The 17911-nt window shown below is 32.1% G+C and overlaps 1 long non-coding RNA gene and 1 pseudogene across 1 annotated transcript; both read left to right on the top strand.

The window, feature by feature from the left end:
- The first annotated feature begins 11271 nt into the window (after window positions 1–11271).
- On the top strand, window positions 11272–15490 carry LOC142626866 (receptor-like protein 7; annotated as a pseudogene).
- A 975-nt stretch (window positions 15491–16465) lies between these two features.
- LOC142626869 (uncharacterized) lies at window positions 16466–17675 on the top strand. The gene is made up of 3 exons (XR_012842679.1): window positions 16466–16622; window positions 16717–16784; window positions 16966–17675. It is a non-coding gene; the product is annotated as an uncharacterized LOC142626869 (long non-coding RNA).
- The last annotated feature ends 236 nt before the right edge of the window (window positions 17676–17911 follow it).

Below are 17911 nucleotides of genomic sequence, written 5' to 3'. Positions count from 1 at the left end.
AGGCACTGAAAATTGTAGATAAAGATAGAATTTGACGCATTCTTTCTATTATTGGTGCATTGAGATTTTCGTAAATAATACCTTATATATGATGTTCCTCAACATTTTGTGTTGTGTGTAGAGAAACCTGCCCTAGATGGGATTTTGGTAGATAAGGTGATTTAAGTAATAAAACATATCATTTCCTAAATCAACATGTTGCCTTGGAAAACCACCAGAGATGGAATTGTTCGAAACAAAAAACCATAATGATGGTCGTATTATAAAACATACCATTTCCTAAAAAAATTTGCTGCTCTCTAATATGATCTTAACAAAGTGAGCAAATTGCCAAAGTACTTGTAATGGTTATTGAGTGTTAAAGTATGGCTTTAAAAATTTTAGGCTTAATTAGTGCAAAAAATCTCGACTCTAACTACAACAATCCCCTCTAATTACTAAATTTGCAAATTCATTACTAGAAGGGTTTGTTGATATGGTATCCTTCACCTACAAAAATATTCACCTCTAATCTCACTTTGAATAAAAACAAGATTCTTTAAGTCATTTGTATATACATTTTATTTTATGTTCCTAATGCCTATCTTCATTGTCAAGGGTCCTATAACTAGAGTTCAAATCCCTTCTTTCTGATTGTAATAACTATCAGATTATTAAATAAATAAATAAAAATCTACATTCATTACTTTGATTTACCAAATGATAATGACTCTTAATGTGGTAACAAATTTTGCATTGTCTCAAATGTCTAATTGCAAATACAACGACATTCACTGATTCATGACTAGGTCGTCCTTTAGAATATGAGGAACCATCTTTGTTTGAATATTCCTCCTTTGCACTAATTATTTGATAAAAGAATTTGAAAAGGTCCTCTTATAGAAGACAAGGGACCATCTCAGTTTGATGTCATGATTCTCTTATAGTTATTTGCTAACTAGTTTGTAGCCTCATGTATATACACGGATACAATTAAAAATAATCAAAATTATACGATTCAAATTATACTATTTTTTTTAGAAGATACTCAAATTATACATAGAATTAGTTTATACTTTTTTAAAACTATACATTTCTAAAATATGTAATGGTTTCTTATTTTATATATATATATATATATATATATATATATATATATATATATGATTTAGAATTTAATTGGTTTTAGACTCTTCGGTTTTGCATCCAATAAATCACTTGCAAATTTAAAATTTAAATGGACAAGTGGCAGAAAATTGGACTCCAATTGAAATCAAATTTAGTATCTAATTGGATTTGAACTCTTCTTTTTTTACACTCAATAATTCACTTGGTGCAAAATTAAAAATTAAATAGAACACATGACGTAAAATTGAGAATCCAATTAAAATCTAATTGGATTTTCTCTGAGTTTTGGATATTAATATATATATAGATAAGAATTTGGAAATTTTTATGGGAGTTTATCAAATAGAAGGCCTAAGTCAATTTTCCGTCTCCTACACTTCAAGGTGACAAATTCAAGCCCAGTCAATTTAGTCCCTCCAAATGCCAAGATAGCAAAAGATTCTCCTTATAGAGAAAAGGAAAAGGAGCTTGTCATGGGAAGTATGGTCTATGGAAGTATGAATAAGAACAAGAGAGAGGAAGAAGATTGATTGGGGAGGATGTTACCATGAAAATAAAGCAGAGTTACATCATCCTCAAAACTTTTATCAGGGCGGCTTTACAAAAAGCTAGTTAATATATTGTCTGCCAAGATTATTAAGGTATTGAAAATTCTAGACAGGGATAGCTTTAGAATAATAAAATAGTAGTAACAAAAAAAAATTCAAATTATAATAATTAATGCTTACTTTTTGTATTTTCTAGTAAACTTGTTGGCAAAAAACAATAGGTGTATATTAGCTTACTCGTTTTCTCATATTACATCTGTTATATATATATATATATATATATATATATATATATATATATATATATATATATAAAAGGTAAACAATGTGGGAGAAGATAGGTAGAATTCAAACCATAGATATAAAATGCCGTAAAAAATGCCATTACACTTGATTTTTTTTATTTTTAAATTCAATAAATGCAACAAATTGTCCTTGCTGGCCATTCCATCAAGATAGTAAAAGAATCACCCATTGCTTGGGAAGGACGCCATTTTAGAGATATAACATCATTGAAGGATATGAATGAGGCTAGACGAGGGGGATGAGAATTGATGGGTGAAAAACTTGTCAAAGAAAATAAATTAGGGCTAGAAATACTTCCTCTTCACTTTGGTCAAAAAGCTTTTAGTATAAAATCTAGTAAGCATGACATTTTCATCAATTTATTATAAGTGTTTGTTAGTGAGACGTACAAAAAAAGCTAGTCAATTCAACACCTAGCTATCATAAGTTCATAACATGATTTATATTTTCTTATTTTACGCTCTCTTTGATAATTAGTCCTTGTATCACACGGCATAATATGATGTAGAGTTTTTTTTTTTTTTTTTTTAAAAAATTTAGTAGGAAAACCAAGATGAGATGTGGTTTTGACATGGAACCATGGGCATTGGAATGCCACGTATTAGAGTTTGAGAGAGAATTTTCTTTTTTCTTTTTTCTAATTCTCATTAAAAGAAATGGATAGTGAGTGGTTTTTTTGCTCACCTAGAGGGCATTATATAGAATTTAGAAACAATTAACACATTTTCAATTTTTTAACTGGTAAATGCTTTTATCTATATATGTATATATATATATATATATATATATATATATATAAGCCGAACTGTAACATTTATTATTATTATATTCATGTTTTGCCACTTCATCCGCCATGCCATTAGTTACATAATCATTATTTTTCTTTTTTCTTTTTTACACATTCATCTTGGGCGCTTTTACACATTTTCTAGTTTTTTATTTTTATACATTCATCTTGGGCATTTTTAACTTTATATTTTACATATTCATTTACTTTAATTCATATATTTATAATTAAACCAAAAAAAATCAATGAATAAAAAAAAAACAATGTTTATGCATATCTATTTGTACTATATATAATAATAATGGAAGTTTTGCAATAAATTTTACAAAGATCTTTTTGCACCACATCATTAGCATATTTTCTTTTCTTTTTCTCCTCCTCACACTATTGTAAAGGGCTGTACTATTTATATTATTGTGGTCACTTGCAAGAAAATTTAGACATGGAAGAATCTCCTATACTTAACAAATTTCAGTTCATTCAGGGTGACCAATTATGACAGGGAAGAATCTCCTGAAGAGAAAAGAGCTTGTCATTGAATGTATGCAAATAAGGCTGAGAGGGAGGATGAAAATTGAGTGGAGGTTTCATTACATTCACAAAAACTTTTGTCAAGAGGACTTGCAGAAAAGCTAGCTAGTTAATATGTCTTTAAGTCAATACATTATCTATCAAGATTAAGGCACTGATAATTATAGATAGAGATAGAATTTGACTCTTTCTTTCTATTATTTCTGAATTGAGATTTTCGTAAATAATAGCCTATCTATGATGTTCCTCAACATTTTGTGTTGTGTTGTGTGGAGAAACCTGCTCTAGATGGGATTTTAGTAGATAAAGGTGATTTAAGTAATAATTATGGTGTATGGAGTACTTTATTTGGATATAAAGAAAACCATTTCCTAAATCAATATGCTGCCTTGGAAAACCATAAGAGGCGGAATTGTTCGAAACTAAAAATCATAAAGATGGTTTTATTATAAAACATACTATTTCCAAAAAATTTAGCCGCTCACTAATATGATCTTAACAAAGTGAGCAAGTTGCCAAAGTAGAACTTACTTGAAATGATAATTGAGTGTAAAAGTATGGCTCTACAATTTTTAGGCTTCATTAGTGCAAAAAAATCTCGATTCTAACTACAACAGTCTCCTTTAATTATTAAATTTGCAAGTTCATTACTAGAAGGGTTTTCTGATATGATATTTGTATTTTGTCACCTACCAAAATATTTACCACTAATCTCACTTTGAATAAAAAGGAGATTGTTTTACTCTTTTGTAAAAACATCTTATTTGATATTCTTAATGCCAACCTTCATTGTCAAGGTCCTCCTATAACCAGAGTGCAAATCTCTCCTCTTTGGTTCTTTTAACTATCAAATTATTAAATAAAATAAAATAAAGAAGTCTACATTCATTACTTCGATTGGCCAAATGATAATGACCTTTAATGTGGTAACAAATTTCGCATTGTCCCATATGTCCAATTGCAAATACAACGATGTTCAATGATTCACGACTAGGTCAACCTATACAATATGAGGAACCATCTTCGTTTGAATAGTCCTCTCTTGCACTAATTATTTTCTAGCAAGAATTAGGAAAGGTCCTCTTATAGAATACATGGGACCATATCTAATGTCCTAATTCTCTTGCAGTTATATGCTAACAAGAATTTGGAAATTGGTATCGGAGTTTATCAAATAAAAAAGGCCTAAGTCAATTTTAGGTCACCTACACTTCAAGGTGACAAATTCATTAGTCCCTCCTTCCAAATGCCAAGGTAGCAAAAGATTCCCTAATAAAGAAAAAGGAAAAGAAGCTTGTCATGGGAAGTATGGATAAGAACAAGAGAGAGGAAGAAGATTGATTGGGGAGGATCTTACCATGAAAATGATGCAGAGTTACATCATCTTCAAAACTTTTGTTAAGAAGGCCTTACAAAAGGCTTGTCAATATTTATTGTCTGCCAAAATTATTAAGGCACTGAAAATTCTAGATAGCTTTTGAATGATAAAATAGTAGTAACAAAAAAAATTTCAAATTATAATACATACTGCTTACTTTTAGTATTTTCTAGTAAACTTGTTGGCAAAAAACAATGGGTGTATATTGGTTTACTTGTTTTTTACTTTTTTTCATATTACATCTGTTTCATTTATTTATTATTTTTTATGGTAAATAGCGTGGGAGAGGAGAGGTGGAATTCAAACCATAGATATAAAATGCCATAAAAAAATGTCATTGCACTAGGAACTTTTTTTTTTTTTCTGTAATTCAATACATACAACAAAATTGTCCTTGTTGGCCATTACTTCAAGATAGTAAAAGAATCTCCCATTGCTTGGGAAGGACGCCATTTGTTAGAGATATAACATCATTGAAGGATATGAATGAGGCTAGACGAGGGTGATGAGAATTGATGGGTGAACAACTTGTCGAAGAAAGAAATTAGGGCTAGAAATACCTCCTCTTAACTCTTGTCAAGCAGATTTTAGTATAAAATCTAGTAAACATCACATTTTCATCAATTTATTATAAGTGTTTGTTAGTGAGACGTACAAGAAAAGCTAGTCAATTCAACACCACTTAGCAATCGTAACATGATTTATATTTTCTTATTTTACGCTCTCTTTGATAATTAGTCTTACATATTAATATGATGTAGAGTTCTTTTTTTCTTTTTTTTTTTAATTTAGTAGGAAAACCAAGTTGAGATGTGGTGTTGAAATGGAACCATGGGCATTAGAATGCCACGTATTAGAGTTTGAGAGAGAATTTTTTTTTTTTCTTTTCTAATTCTCATTAAGAAATGAATAATGAGTGGTTTTTTGCTCACCTAGAAGACGGCGAAAATGGGCAAATACCCATTTCAAGCAAAAAAAAAGGGCAAATGCCCCCTTTCCCAAACTAATTAGGGAAATGCCCCTCTTTTGAAACTTGATTTTTTCAAAATCGAGTTAAAAAAAAAAATTAGAGCCCTATAGTAACGTTTTAAGGAGTCTATAGCGACGTTTTAAGGACTTATAACGGCGTTTTGTAACTCGAGCTCCATGATCACCACTATAGGCTTCTTAAAATGTCACTATAGGGCTTAATTTGATTTTGAGAAAAATCAAATTTCAAAAGAGGGGCATTTCCTTAATTAGTTTGAGAAATGGGACATAATGCTGTCTTTTTTGCGCGAAAATGGCATTTGCCCATTTTGGCCCCTAGAAGGCATTATAGAATTTAGAATCAATCAACACATTTTCAAGTCAGCTGTACAACTACAATTTAATCAAGCTCCATAGACATAGACAGACATGGAGAACAAAAGCTAGATTTGAGACCTTCAATTTAATCAAGCTCCTTAGACATAGAGAACAAACACATCTGAAAATAATCGATATGTAGGAAAAAAAAAACATTAAAAAAAAACCCTTTCAATTCAATAACTTGACACCATATAATAAGAAACAGATGAACACCTTCACAACTGTGTATGGAAAGAAATTCAAGTCAATACTACTGATAGCTCCTACGATTAAATTATATCATTCCTTCCAATTCCAAATAATATATTGACAGTCCCTGAATTGAAATCCAATTATTTTCAAACCACAATAAATAAAAATAAAAATTAAGATAAACATCCAATTTCCTTTGTCCTTCCAAATTGGCACCCACTGTCTGCTTTTTATTCTGTATTTTTATTGGCTCTTTGTTCGTTGGAGTGAGATTAACGTAAATTTGCTTATATATATACACGTTTATTTGTGTGTGCTTGATTTTCTTGAATATTTGTTTTTATTAGCAAACCGAGCCTAACTTGGGGATATTGTAGATAACGTGATTATACCTACATATTCATTGTGGTGCATGGAGTATTGTAGGATTTGAATGTACGTAGCACAATACCTTTAACGTAATGCATATTGTATTATATGTTTTACAATTAGTCTGTTAAAAATAATGAACATTGCAATTTTTATGGTGTCAAGAATCACATAATGACTATGCATTACGGGTACCAAATTGCTAAAATAGATCTTTGTAATGCTAATAAGTTAACAATCACAATTAGTAAAATTTTTGTAATAATGTTTCTAACATCCCGACGGAAATATGACTATGTTGCAAATAAAACACATCAATTATTTTAACTCACAAAATTTGAGGGTAGGGGTGTGCATGGTCAGTTTGTGTTGAATAGAAGGTTTTTTCAACTCGACTTTATCAAGTTAGGTCGATGTGTTGTGCTTACATTTTTTGTTTCTAATTACTGATTCTCCTAAAAGGTTAAGCTATTAGGAGATAGTGAATTTATTCATTTAATCTAACAATATCAAGCTAACAAACAGTACAACGAAATACAAACAGACATCAGTTAGAAGCCTATATCAAACAGACATCACACAACCCTCTGCAGCAGTAGACACATAGCCAATAGCTAGAGCTGCTAAAACCAACAAGGCGCACAACAATGAACTAAAACTCATCCTAATTAAACATGAGATTGAATTTAAGCCCCAATCCAATTCAAATGAGATACATATATCCTCTGTTAAAACAAAGGAAGGAAAACATCCCTGCTAAACCAAATAGTCTCAGTAGCTCCTAAAAGATAAGACTCAAGCCGAGATTCAACCATAGGGAGCCTAGAGCACCTCCCAGCATAAATGTCCATAAATCTCCCAACATCATGTAATTGAAGGTATGATGAACGGTGGCATTGATTTTTTGAAACTATAAATCTTGAAGCCCTTTTTAATCTTTTATTATCGTTTAATCTCTCAATATTACGGTTATAACATTTTTTTTTATAGATATCTACTAAAGGATTTGAACCTATACCCCAGTATCTTCATACGTAATGCGTAGTGTGTTATAAGTTTTACAATTAGTGGACAACTTTTCAAAGAAACCAAAATTAGGGTTAGAAAATTACATCCTCTTCACTTTTGTCTAGGAGACTTTGATTATAAAAGCTAGTCAACACAACAGTTAAATCAATTGATTGAAAGTGACCATAAGGACATATTATTGTCCTTGAGAGGTAGAAGAAAAGCTAGTCAACCTAGCATTCATAACATAATATAGGTAACTTATATTAGGATCCCACTAACAGATTCTCTTAGAGTATTCATTAATCAACCATTTAAAAAAAAAAAAATTATGAGAAATTGAAACAATGGTAAAAATATCAGTTTTTATTTATTTTTTCATTAAACATTTCTAAAATAGTTTATTAATAGGTGTTCTAAGGACATCTGTTAGTAAAATCCCTTCTATTATTTTGTATTTGTTAATATTTTTGCTAGCAAGTTCAATTGAAATGGGAAGAAGTTTCCCTGAAGATTAATAGGGGTCACATTATATCTCTACAACTTTTGTCAAGAAGACTTTGTTATAAAAGTTAGCCATTATGGTCAATATATTGTCTGCCAAAATTAAGGCATTGAAAATTTTAGATAGAGATAGCATTTGACTGATTTTACCTATAGATGATGACCAAAAAACTGCATTATTTTTGTGTGGTGTTGTTCATATTACTTCCAATATTATCTACTTATTACACACACTTTACTATGGATTCCAATATTTTTAGATAAGTAAGTTTTGGTCCTAAGGGAGAGGGGAAGAGGAGATTAATTCTCATGTTAATATTATCTTCTTACACTCACTATTTATTGCTTTTAAATGAAATTACTGATGGGATTAGAAAAAGACTAATAATAAGAAACTTCCTATTCTATTAAGGACAAAGTCTAGCTACAAAATTTGTTGTAGCCTAAGGCTACAACCTAACTCATTATCTTTTTATTAGAGGTGAATTTTGACAAATCCACTATTGGATTACGTTTTCTTCTTATATCCTCCATTGCTTGCAAAATTTTTAGAAAATTAAAGATCAATAACTATATCATCAATAAATTGTTTAAATTGCAAGTTTTTGTAGTTTAAAATTATGCATAAAAATATAATCTTTTAGATCTTATAGTAAATAATATTTGATTAACACAAAATTTGACATGTGTATTAACAGTGTAAAGAACATGCAATCTAACAATTAGATTTTCAAAATATGTAGTAATGTTAATGATATTGAGTAAGGTTGTAACCTTAGACTATAACTAATTTTATACCTAAATTTTGTCCTTCTATTAATTTCTTTTGCTAATTGTTTGCCTTTTCTAAAATATTTCTTTATTACATGCTTTTGTAATGTATCTTATAATAATATGCAGATTAATTTGAAATCCTTAAAATACCTTAGAACCAGATTTGAAAGGATTATGCTCTAATATGATCTTGAAAAAGTGAGCAACCTGTAATGCAAAGAAAAACTGGCAAAGAGTTTTGTAATGCAAAGAAGTGTCAATTGAGTTATAAAACTCTTGGCAATCCAAAAAAAAAAAACCTATTTTCAACAGATAATTGTGTTTAAAAGTATGGCTTTTAAATTTTAAGACTTCTTATTGGAAAAAAATCATGACAAAGTGAGCGAACTACAAAATTAAAACTTACATAAAAGTGCTAAATGAGCTATAAAAGTATAAAACACTTGACAAAATAAAAATCATATTTGAAATAGATGATTGAAGAAGTATGGCTTTCAAAATTTTAATGCAAAAAAAAATTCCTGACTCTAATATGTAACTATTGCAAACCCCTTCAATTACTAAATTTGTAGAGTTACGAGGAAAGAGGTTTTTGATAGGATATTTTGTCACCTCAACAATCAAAAAATGCCACCGCTAAAATTACTTTTAAATAAAAACAACAATTCTTAATCCTTTTGAGAATATATATATTTGGCATTTGTAATGCTTAGGTCCATTACACCGAGAATACTTATTAATATTAGTAATATGTAAATATTGCAAACCCCTTCAATTACTAAATTTGTAGAGTTACGAGGAAAGAGTTTTTTGATAGGATATTTTATCGCCTCAACAATCAAAAAATGCCACCGCTAAAATTACTTTTAAATAAAAACAACCATTCTTAAGCCTTTTGAGAAAATATATTTGGCATTTGTAATGCTTAGGTCCATTAATTATACCGAGAGAAGTGAAAGATGAGGTTCAAATCAACGTATATAGACACAACAAATGATGTAATTATACATGAAATTTTTCTCTTTATCCACATGAGGTTATCTTAATTAAATTTCCATAACTCTATTAAAAACAAGGCTAAACATATAATTGTGCTCTACTTTTATGTCTCTCTCTTCCAAAAACAGAAAAATACATAAAAATACTAGATCAATTAAGATAATATATATATATATTCAACAGAACACTTATATCATGGAATTTCAAACTACAGGTAGGCAACTTAAATTTCGATCAAACCTCAGACGGATAAAGTGTTAAATTTCAAATCATAGATAGACAATTTAAATTTCAACTAAATCATTTATAGGTAAGTTGTGATTTGCCCAATTAATTTTATTGACAGATTTTTATATTTGTAAAAAAAATTTTGTCAAAACTTTTTTCATTTAGTTTATTAACAATTAGCCTAAGCACAATCTATTAACAATTTTCCTAAAAAGCCCTTGCTAACGTTATCCTTTATAAATTTATAATATTTGTTTGTCGGGAGACATTTTTGTCTTGTTTGTTAGGAGACATTATTGTATTTTAAACGTAGAAGAAAAGCTAGTCAAGTCAATAGAATCTAGCTATCATGATTCCTGACGTGTTCTATATTTTCTTATTTTACAGACTCTTTGATATTAGACAGTTCCTTTAATTTTTCTTATTTGATAGAATAACCACTCTGAGATGTGGTTTTACATGAAATCATGGGTATTGATTTGGAATGCCATTGAAAGATTTTTTTTTTTTTTTTTGAGATAAAAGATATAATTTTATTTGAGTAAGAGAACTATAACCAAATTACAAAGTCTGGCCATTGAATGAAATTTTTGTTTGTTTGTTTATGTAGATTATAATTTAAAATCATAGTCGGATTGCAAGAAGCTAACAAGCAAAAATTGAGATCAAAAGGCTATATAGATAGTAGAATTTTTAAAAATCAAAATTTATTAGTTTAAAATTATAATTTAGTAACTGGAATGTAACACAAAGGAAGGAATTTAGTTACAAAAAATCAACTAAATATTAAATGTTAGAGGGAATTTGTTTTTCTGATTATAAAAAGGATTGTCATCTTCATTATTTTTTTGATAATCTGTCGTCTCATATTTTTATGGTTACATAAAGGAACTTTTTAATCTAAAGCCTTCTAAGTATAAAGAACTTTTTAATATGTTATCACAATCGTGTATGAAAAGTAATTCCAGTCAATACTGATGACTCATAGATTCAATTATTTCAAACATTTTAAACCAATATATTTAAAGCTCTTGAAATCCAATTCGATTTAGACCACAAAAAATAATATAAATATCCAATTACCTTTAGTCCTTTCAATTTTTTTTGTGTGTATAAATATCCTCACATATCATTAGTTCTTTATCTGCCCATAACACTTAAGCCACCCAATTTTCCATTTACTTCCTCTGCTGAAAACATGTGGAAAATGAATCAATACCTGCCCTTATTCCTTATTGCCTTTTGTTTGTTCTTCACTTCACATTCTCAAACCACTTCTAATACTTCCTCTCAACATCGTTGCCTCCCAGACCAGAGCTCTGCTTTGCTGCAACTGAGGAAAGAATTTGTTGAGAGAATTTATTCTGATGAATATGAACCGTTTGATTACTATAATGGTTCATATCCAAAGACGAAGTCTTGGAAGGCAGATGGTGATTGTTGTTCCACCTGGGATGGGGTCACATGCGATGCACACTACGGCCACGTCATTGGCTTAGACCTCAGCAACAGCTGGCTTTGTGGGCCTCTCAAGTCTAACAGCAGCCTCTTCAGGTCGCGTCATCTTCGAAAACTCAACCTTGCCCTCAACAACTTCTCTTCCTCCACCACAATCCCATCTGAGTTTGGGCAACTTGTGAGGTTGACCCATCTTAACCTCTCTCGTTCCTTCTTACATGGCCGAATCCCGTCGGAAATTTCATGGCTCTCCAATTTGGTTTCACTTGATCTCTCTTTCAATTATTTTGATTACTCTGTTGGTGCTGATTTTTATGAAACATATTTGAAGCTCAGAAGAAATGATCTAGAAGCACTTGTCCAGAACATGACATATTTGAGAGAACTTCATCTAGACTATGTGAACATCTCATCGTCACTGCCTCAATCCCTCGCAAATTTGTCTTCCTTGACATCTCTTTCTCTGTCTTGGTGCATTTTGCTTGGCGAATTTCCCTCAGATATTTTCCTACTGCCCAAGATACAAGCCATTGATGTGTCAGGTAACAACAATTTCACTGTTTTTCTTCCCAATTTTCGATCTGGTAGTTCCCTAAAGCAATTGGGTCTTTCCTCCATGAATTTTTCTGGGGAATTGCTCGATGCAATTGGGAACCTTAAGTCCTTAAACTTTTTGGATCTTTCTCAAACCTATTTTTCCAGGGAATTACCCAATTCAATCGGCAACCTTGAATCCTTGAGCCATTTGGATCTTTCTGGGGCAATTTTTTTGGGGAATTGCCCAATTCAATCGGCAACCTTAAATCCTTGAGCTATTTGGATCTTTCTAGAACAAATTTTCTTGGGGAATTGCCCAATTCAATCGGCAACCTTAAATCCTTGAGCCATTTGGATCTTTCTTGGGCAAATTTTTCTGGGGAATTGCCCAATTCAATCGGCAACCTTAAATCCTTAAGCCATTTGGATCTTGGCTCTACAAATTTTTTTGGGAAACTGCCCGATTCAATCGGTAATCTCAACTCTTTGAATTATTTGGATCTTGGTTATAGTAAATTTTCAGGGGAAATTCCCCCTTCTATTGGGAACCTATCACAGCTTGCTTATCTTCGTCTCTTTGAGAGCAATTTTCATGGTCAGCTTCCATCCACATTAGGAAATCTTGCAAAACTCCCTTCTTTAGATCTTCGCAATAGCCTTTTCTCTAGTCAGCTTCCATCCACATTAGGAAATCTTGCAAAACTCACTTTTCTAGATCTTAGCTATAACCTTTTCTCTGGGAAAGTACCATCTTTACTGGGAAATCTTACGCAACTAGAAGAATTACGCCTTTCATATAACAATTTTGAAGGCAAGTTCCCAGTTTCACTGACAAATATTACCAAACTCATTAGATTAGAAATATCAGGAAATCAATTGAAAGGGTCAATCCCATCAGAAATAAGTAGACTTACTAATTTGTCTTTACTTGACTTGTATCAAAACTCACTCACAGGGGCTATCCCCTTGGTTTTGTATACAATGCCTTCATTGTCTATACTATATCTAGATCAAAATCAGCTTACTGGCCCTCTCCAATTCCAAAATATCTCTTCATCACAATTATATGCCTTGGCATTGGGTGGAAACAAATTGGATGGACCGGTTCCAAGGTCAATTTCCAATTTCACTAAGCTACGAGAGCTATATCTTTCTTCGATCAACCTAAAGGACAAGATGGAGTTGAACATATTCTTCCAGGTTAAAGAGCTTCAATATCTCGATCTTTCAGGTAACAATCTGTCGGTTTCAAAAGAAAATATCAATTCAACCCACCCCAAATTTTCATATTTGTAGTTGTCTTCTTGCAATTTGCGTGAATTCCCTGATTTCCTAAAAGCCCAAAATGAATTGAGTACATTAGACCTTTCCAACAACAACATTGAAGGTAAAATACCTAAATGGTTTTGTAATGTTGGAAAAGGGACACTACAATACCTGAATCTTTCTTTTAACCTTCTCAGCGGTTTCGAACAACCGCTAAAAGTTCTTCCTTGGAAATTTATTGAATATTTAGATTTACGATCCAACATGTTACAAGGGCCACTCCCAATTCCCCCATTGTCTACATCATATTTTTTTGCCTCAAACAATAATCTAACCGGAAAAATCCCTCGAATGATTTGCAACATGAATTCCCTCCGAGTCCTTGATATATCTAACAATCGGTTGAATGGTCACATTCCACACTGTTTAGGTCACTTCAGCAACTTTCTTTTAGCATTGAATATGAGGAACAATTGCTTTCAAGGAAGCATGCCTAAAACATTCATAAAAGGATGTATGTTGATGACATTGGATTTCAGTCACAACCAAATACAGGGGAAGATTCCACGGTCATTAGTGCAATGTCAAAGGCTAGAGGTCCTAAATCTAGGAAATAACAACATTAGTGAGGCGTTCCCCTTCTGGTTGCAGTCTTTGCCAGAGTTACGAATTCTTGTCTTGCGAGCAAATGGATTCCATGGTCCTATATGGGCCCCTCATACCGGGTTTGGCTTTTCCGAGTTGCATGTCATTGACCTCTCTCACAACAATTTCTCTGGTAGCCTACCATCAGAATACTTTAGAACTTGGAATGCAATGCAAATGGTTCCTGCTAAAGATAAATCACAACCAGAATACATGGGAAGTCAATCAAATTATTATGAAGACTCAATGACAGTAGTGAATAAGGGGTTAGAAATATTTTTGGAAAAGATCTTGACCATCTTCACAGCTATTGATCTCTCCAATAATAGGTTTGATGGAGAAATTCCAAATAGTGTGGGAAACCTAAAGGGACTAATTGTACTCAATTTATCAAGCAATAGCTTCATGGACCGTGTCCCGTCATCATTAGGGAATCTAACCGCACTTGAATCTTTGGATCTTTCTCAAAACAAGCTCTCAGGTAAAATTCCTCAACAGCTAATAAGTCTCACATTTCTTGAATATTTAAACTTGTCTCAAAATCAACTTGTTGGTCCAATTCCACAAGGTGGACAATTTTGGACATTTGAAAATTCCTCTTTTGAGGGAAACTCGGGATTGTGTGGCTCTCCATTGTCAAAGAAATGTGGAAACAATGAGACACCAACTTGTGAAACAAGCCAAGAATCATCAATAGTAGAAGGATTTGATTGGAAAGTGGTTGTGATAGGATATGCTTGTGGATTGATAATTGGACTAGTTATTGGGTATTTCACCACCTCAAGAAGGACAGTTTGGTTTGTGAGAAATTTTGGAGTGCACTTACGCAGTTGAAGATGAAGACAAGTAGAGGCAGTTACTCTAGATTTGTAGTGATTTTAATAATTGTATCTATGTGTGTAATAATATGGATCGTCACCATCAACCACTTCATGGCCCTGCCTATCCGTGCCCTTGATATCTCTTATAGCACCTTCCAAGGTACTCTACTATCCCTCTCAAACGACGCCATATAATTCTTCTTCTTTTTGTAATTTTTTTAAATGTTTATTATTCGGAATAGAATTCACAAAAGGAACTGAAACTCATTTCACAATTTTGGCTTCTTAGAATATGATATATTGATTTTGATTTCATTGTAGGTTCTAAATACATATTATTAATATACATTTTTTTGGGCAAAAATACAATTACCAAGTAGAAATTTTGTTATTTTAGTTTCTCAACTTTTAAAAAACTGTCATTTTAGTTCTTCTGTACATTGTGAATAAAAGACCACTGTTAATTTTTCTAAAACAATGTTGTTGTAACTCATTTTCTAATGCTTCAAACATGAAATGGTTTCATTTTAAAAGTTATCAGCTTTTTCAAGACACAATGGATAATAGGACTAAAATGAGAACTTTAATGGACCTATATTACAAAATTTAATTTAATTGTATTTTTACCTTTTTGTTTTTAAGATTATACTTACTCTTACTGTTATTGCTAGGTTAGATGGAGTAGAGTAATGTTGGCAGGAAATTGGCTGCATTTATCAAAGATGAAGTTCTGTCATCCAATAGCAGACACTTTCTCGCCAAGAAAATCTGATCATATTAGTCCGCATAAACATCATATGGATAAGTTGACTTGCATGCCTACTGATTTCTAGGTTATCTTTTCCTCTCATGTCTATGCCAAATGTTTTTGGGATGGTTGTAAATATTTGTTTGATGCTCATAATTATGTGATAACCATCAATGATGTGTGAATTTACCATTAGGCAGACCCAAGTTGTGATGCATCTTTAAGTTCACCAATTTGGATATTGTCGACAATTCCAGCTGATTGGATATGTTAATTTCCTAGTGAATTTAAGGCTTCCTCACATCATGATATTTATTGCAATAAACGTCAAAGTGTCTTTGAACTTGAGGGGGAGGCTTCCATAGACTATTTGTTTGACTTTGCAGTTATGTGACATAAGTTTTTTAAGATTCTCTTCATAGGTTAATGTGAGAATTGATCTTTTGGGTTTTGCAGACTTTCATAATCAGCTGTTTAAAAATTATTCATCCCTCTCACAAATTCAGAAATGAAAATGGTTCAGTCACTTGTACTAATATCGGAGGTCAGTTTTAGTCATATCCATTTCCTGCTTTTTAAGAGTTTGTTGACATTTTATACTGTTCAGTCATTTGATGAATTTCTCCTTGGTGTTCTAGGGGCATGAAGGACTGGACTGCATGAGGTGATAATGCCTCCTGATCTTTGCAAACCACCTCCACAATATGTTTTTAAAACTCTCTCACTAGGTCTTGAATTTGAGAACAAACTTATTGAATTGTGTGGTGAAGCAGAAAACACTTTGACTCTGACTCAATTTGAGAAAAATGTAAAGTTAAAGCAGTCAATGATATCGTCAACTGATGAGGGAAATTTGGTTGTCCTTGGACATGTTAACCCTAACAATATAGGTGGAGAACCTTTGGAGAATGCTAAAGAAAAAGAAATAATTGGATCTTTGTGACCACAAGTTTCAACATGTGAAGAAGATGGTCCAATACTCATTGAAGGGAGGGATACAAGTATTAAAACATTGTCAATTGATGAAATGCTGTCATCTGCAATTATTGAAACATTAGATCTAAAGGTAATGCCTCGTGAGGTTGCGTGTTTATCCTGTTCGATTTTGGGCCTTTTCACTTTTAAGCATAACTTTTCTTTTGACCATGTGACATGATAAGGTCCTTTGCTATTTTATGGTATTGGAAATGGAAGCTGCAATATTGTCTTGACTGCCTTTTAGTTTCTTGTAAGAGTTTTCATAAACCTCTCTCTCTCTCTCTCTCTCTCTCTCTCTCTCTCTCTCTCAGACTAAGATATTTAGAACTCATGTAATTGTACCTCAATGGTGTTTGTTTGATTGGTGAAGTGGTGTACAAAGTTTACTAGACATCACTTATGCGTTCTTAAAATCCATGTGTTTTATTCAGGTTGCAGATAAGGAAGCCCTCAGTCTTCTACGATGGCTAGCCACCTCTCAGGCTACTAAAGATATAAATTCCAATGATGAACTTACACATGAGACTGCTCTGAGTCCTTTGTTGCTTGCAAAAACAATTGATAAGGTACTGGAGAAGGCTAATATGGATTATGAGAGCAAGTCTCAGAAGGAGTGTCAAGACATTCTTGATTCAATTGATGACTTGATTGAATTTGAGGGCCTAAAGGAGAGAGCTTCTCATTGCTCTGATCAGAATCATTCTTCTATTTGTTCATTAGAGAGTTAATTCCACAAGTAGATTGCTCCGTGGATGATCTATTCTCAATTGCTTGTGCTGGATGAACAGGAAATTCATCCAAAACAGAAATAGAGAATGAATTTGAAGAGTCTTCAGAGTTCCAGTTGTCCCATGATTTTGGTGCTAGGCTCACCATTAAGCACAAAATAAAGGAATCTAAATGAAGTTCATTTCCATTTTCCATGATGCAAAAGGAGAAGAATGATTTAGAGCCTGTTGGTCTCCACATAATTGATGCATGTGTTCTTGAAACTAAAGATCCTGTAGGTACAAGTTTTTTGACTGGCATTGAGGCAAGAAATTGTGGAGATAGTTCTATGAAAAGTCTAGATACATATGTTCTATATTGAGTCCTTCAATTTGAAGAAATCTCATGCAGGCCAACAAAAAAATTTCCATGAGGCTTATAAGCTTAAAGTAGCATATGACTACTAATTCTGCAGCTTCCATGGGCCATTCTCAAATTTACAATGTTAAAAAATCTGATTTTGATGTGACTCCCATGGCTATGGAGAGATTTTAGCAAATAGATGTTGCTTCAAGTTGTTTGCAAACAGGTGTGGTTGAATGTGAAGTGTCTGGTGCAGATTGTTCCATGTATGGAAGTGGCCATAAAGATGAACCATCTTTGGGGTGG

This window comes from Castanea sativa, chromosome 3, assembly GCF_040712315.1.
Source record: "Castanea sativa cultivar Marrone di Chiusa Pesio chromosome 3, ASM4071231v1".
Taxonomy (NCBI): Eukaryota; Viridiplantae; Streptophyta; class Magnoliopsida; order Fagales; family Fagaceae; genus Castanea; species Castanea sativa.
This window is presented reverse-complemented; position numbering and strand designations above follow the sequence as displayed.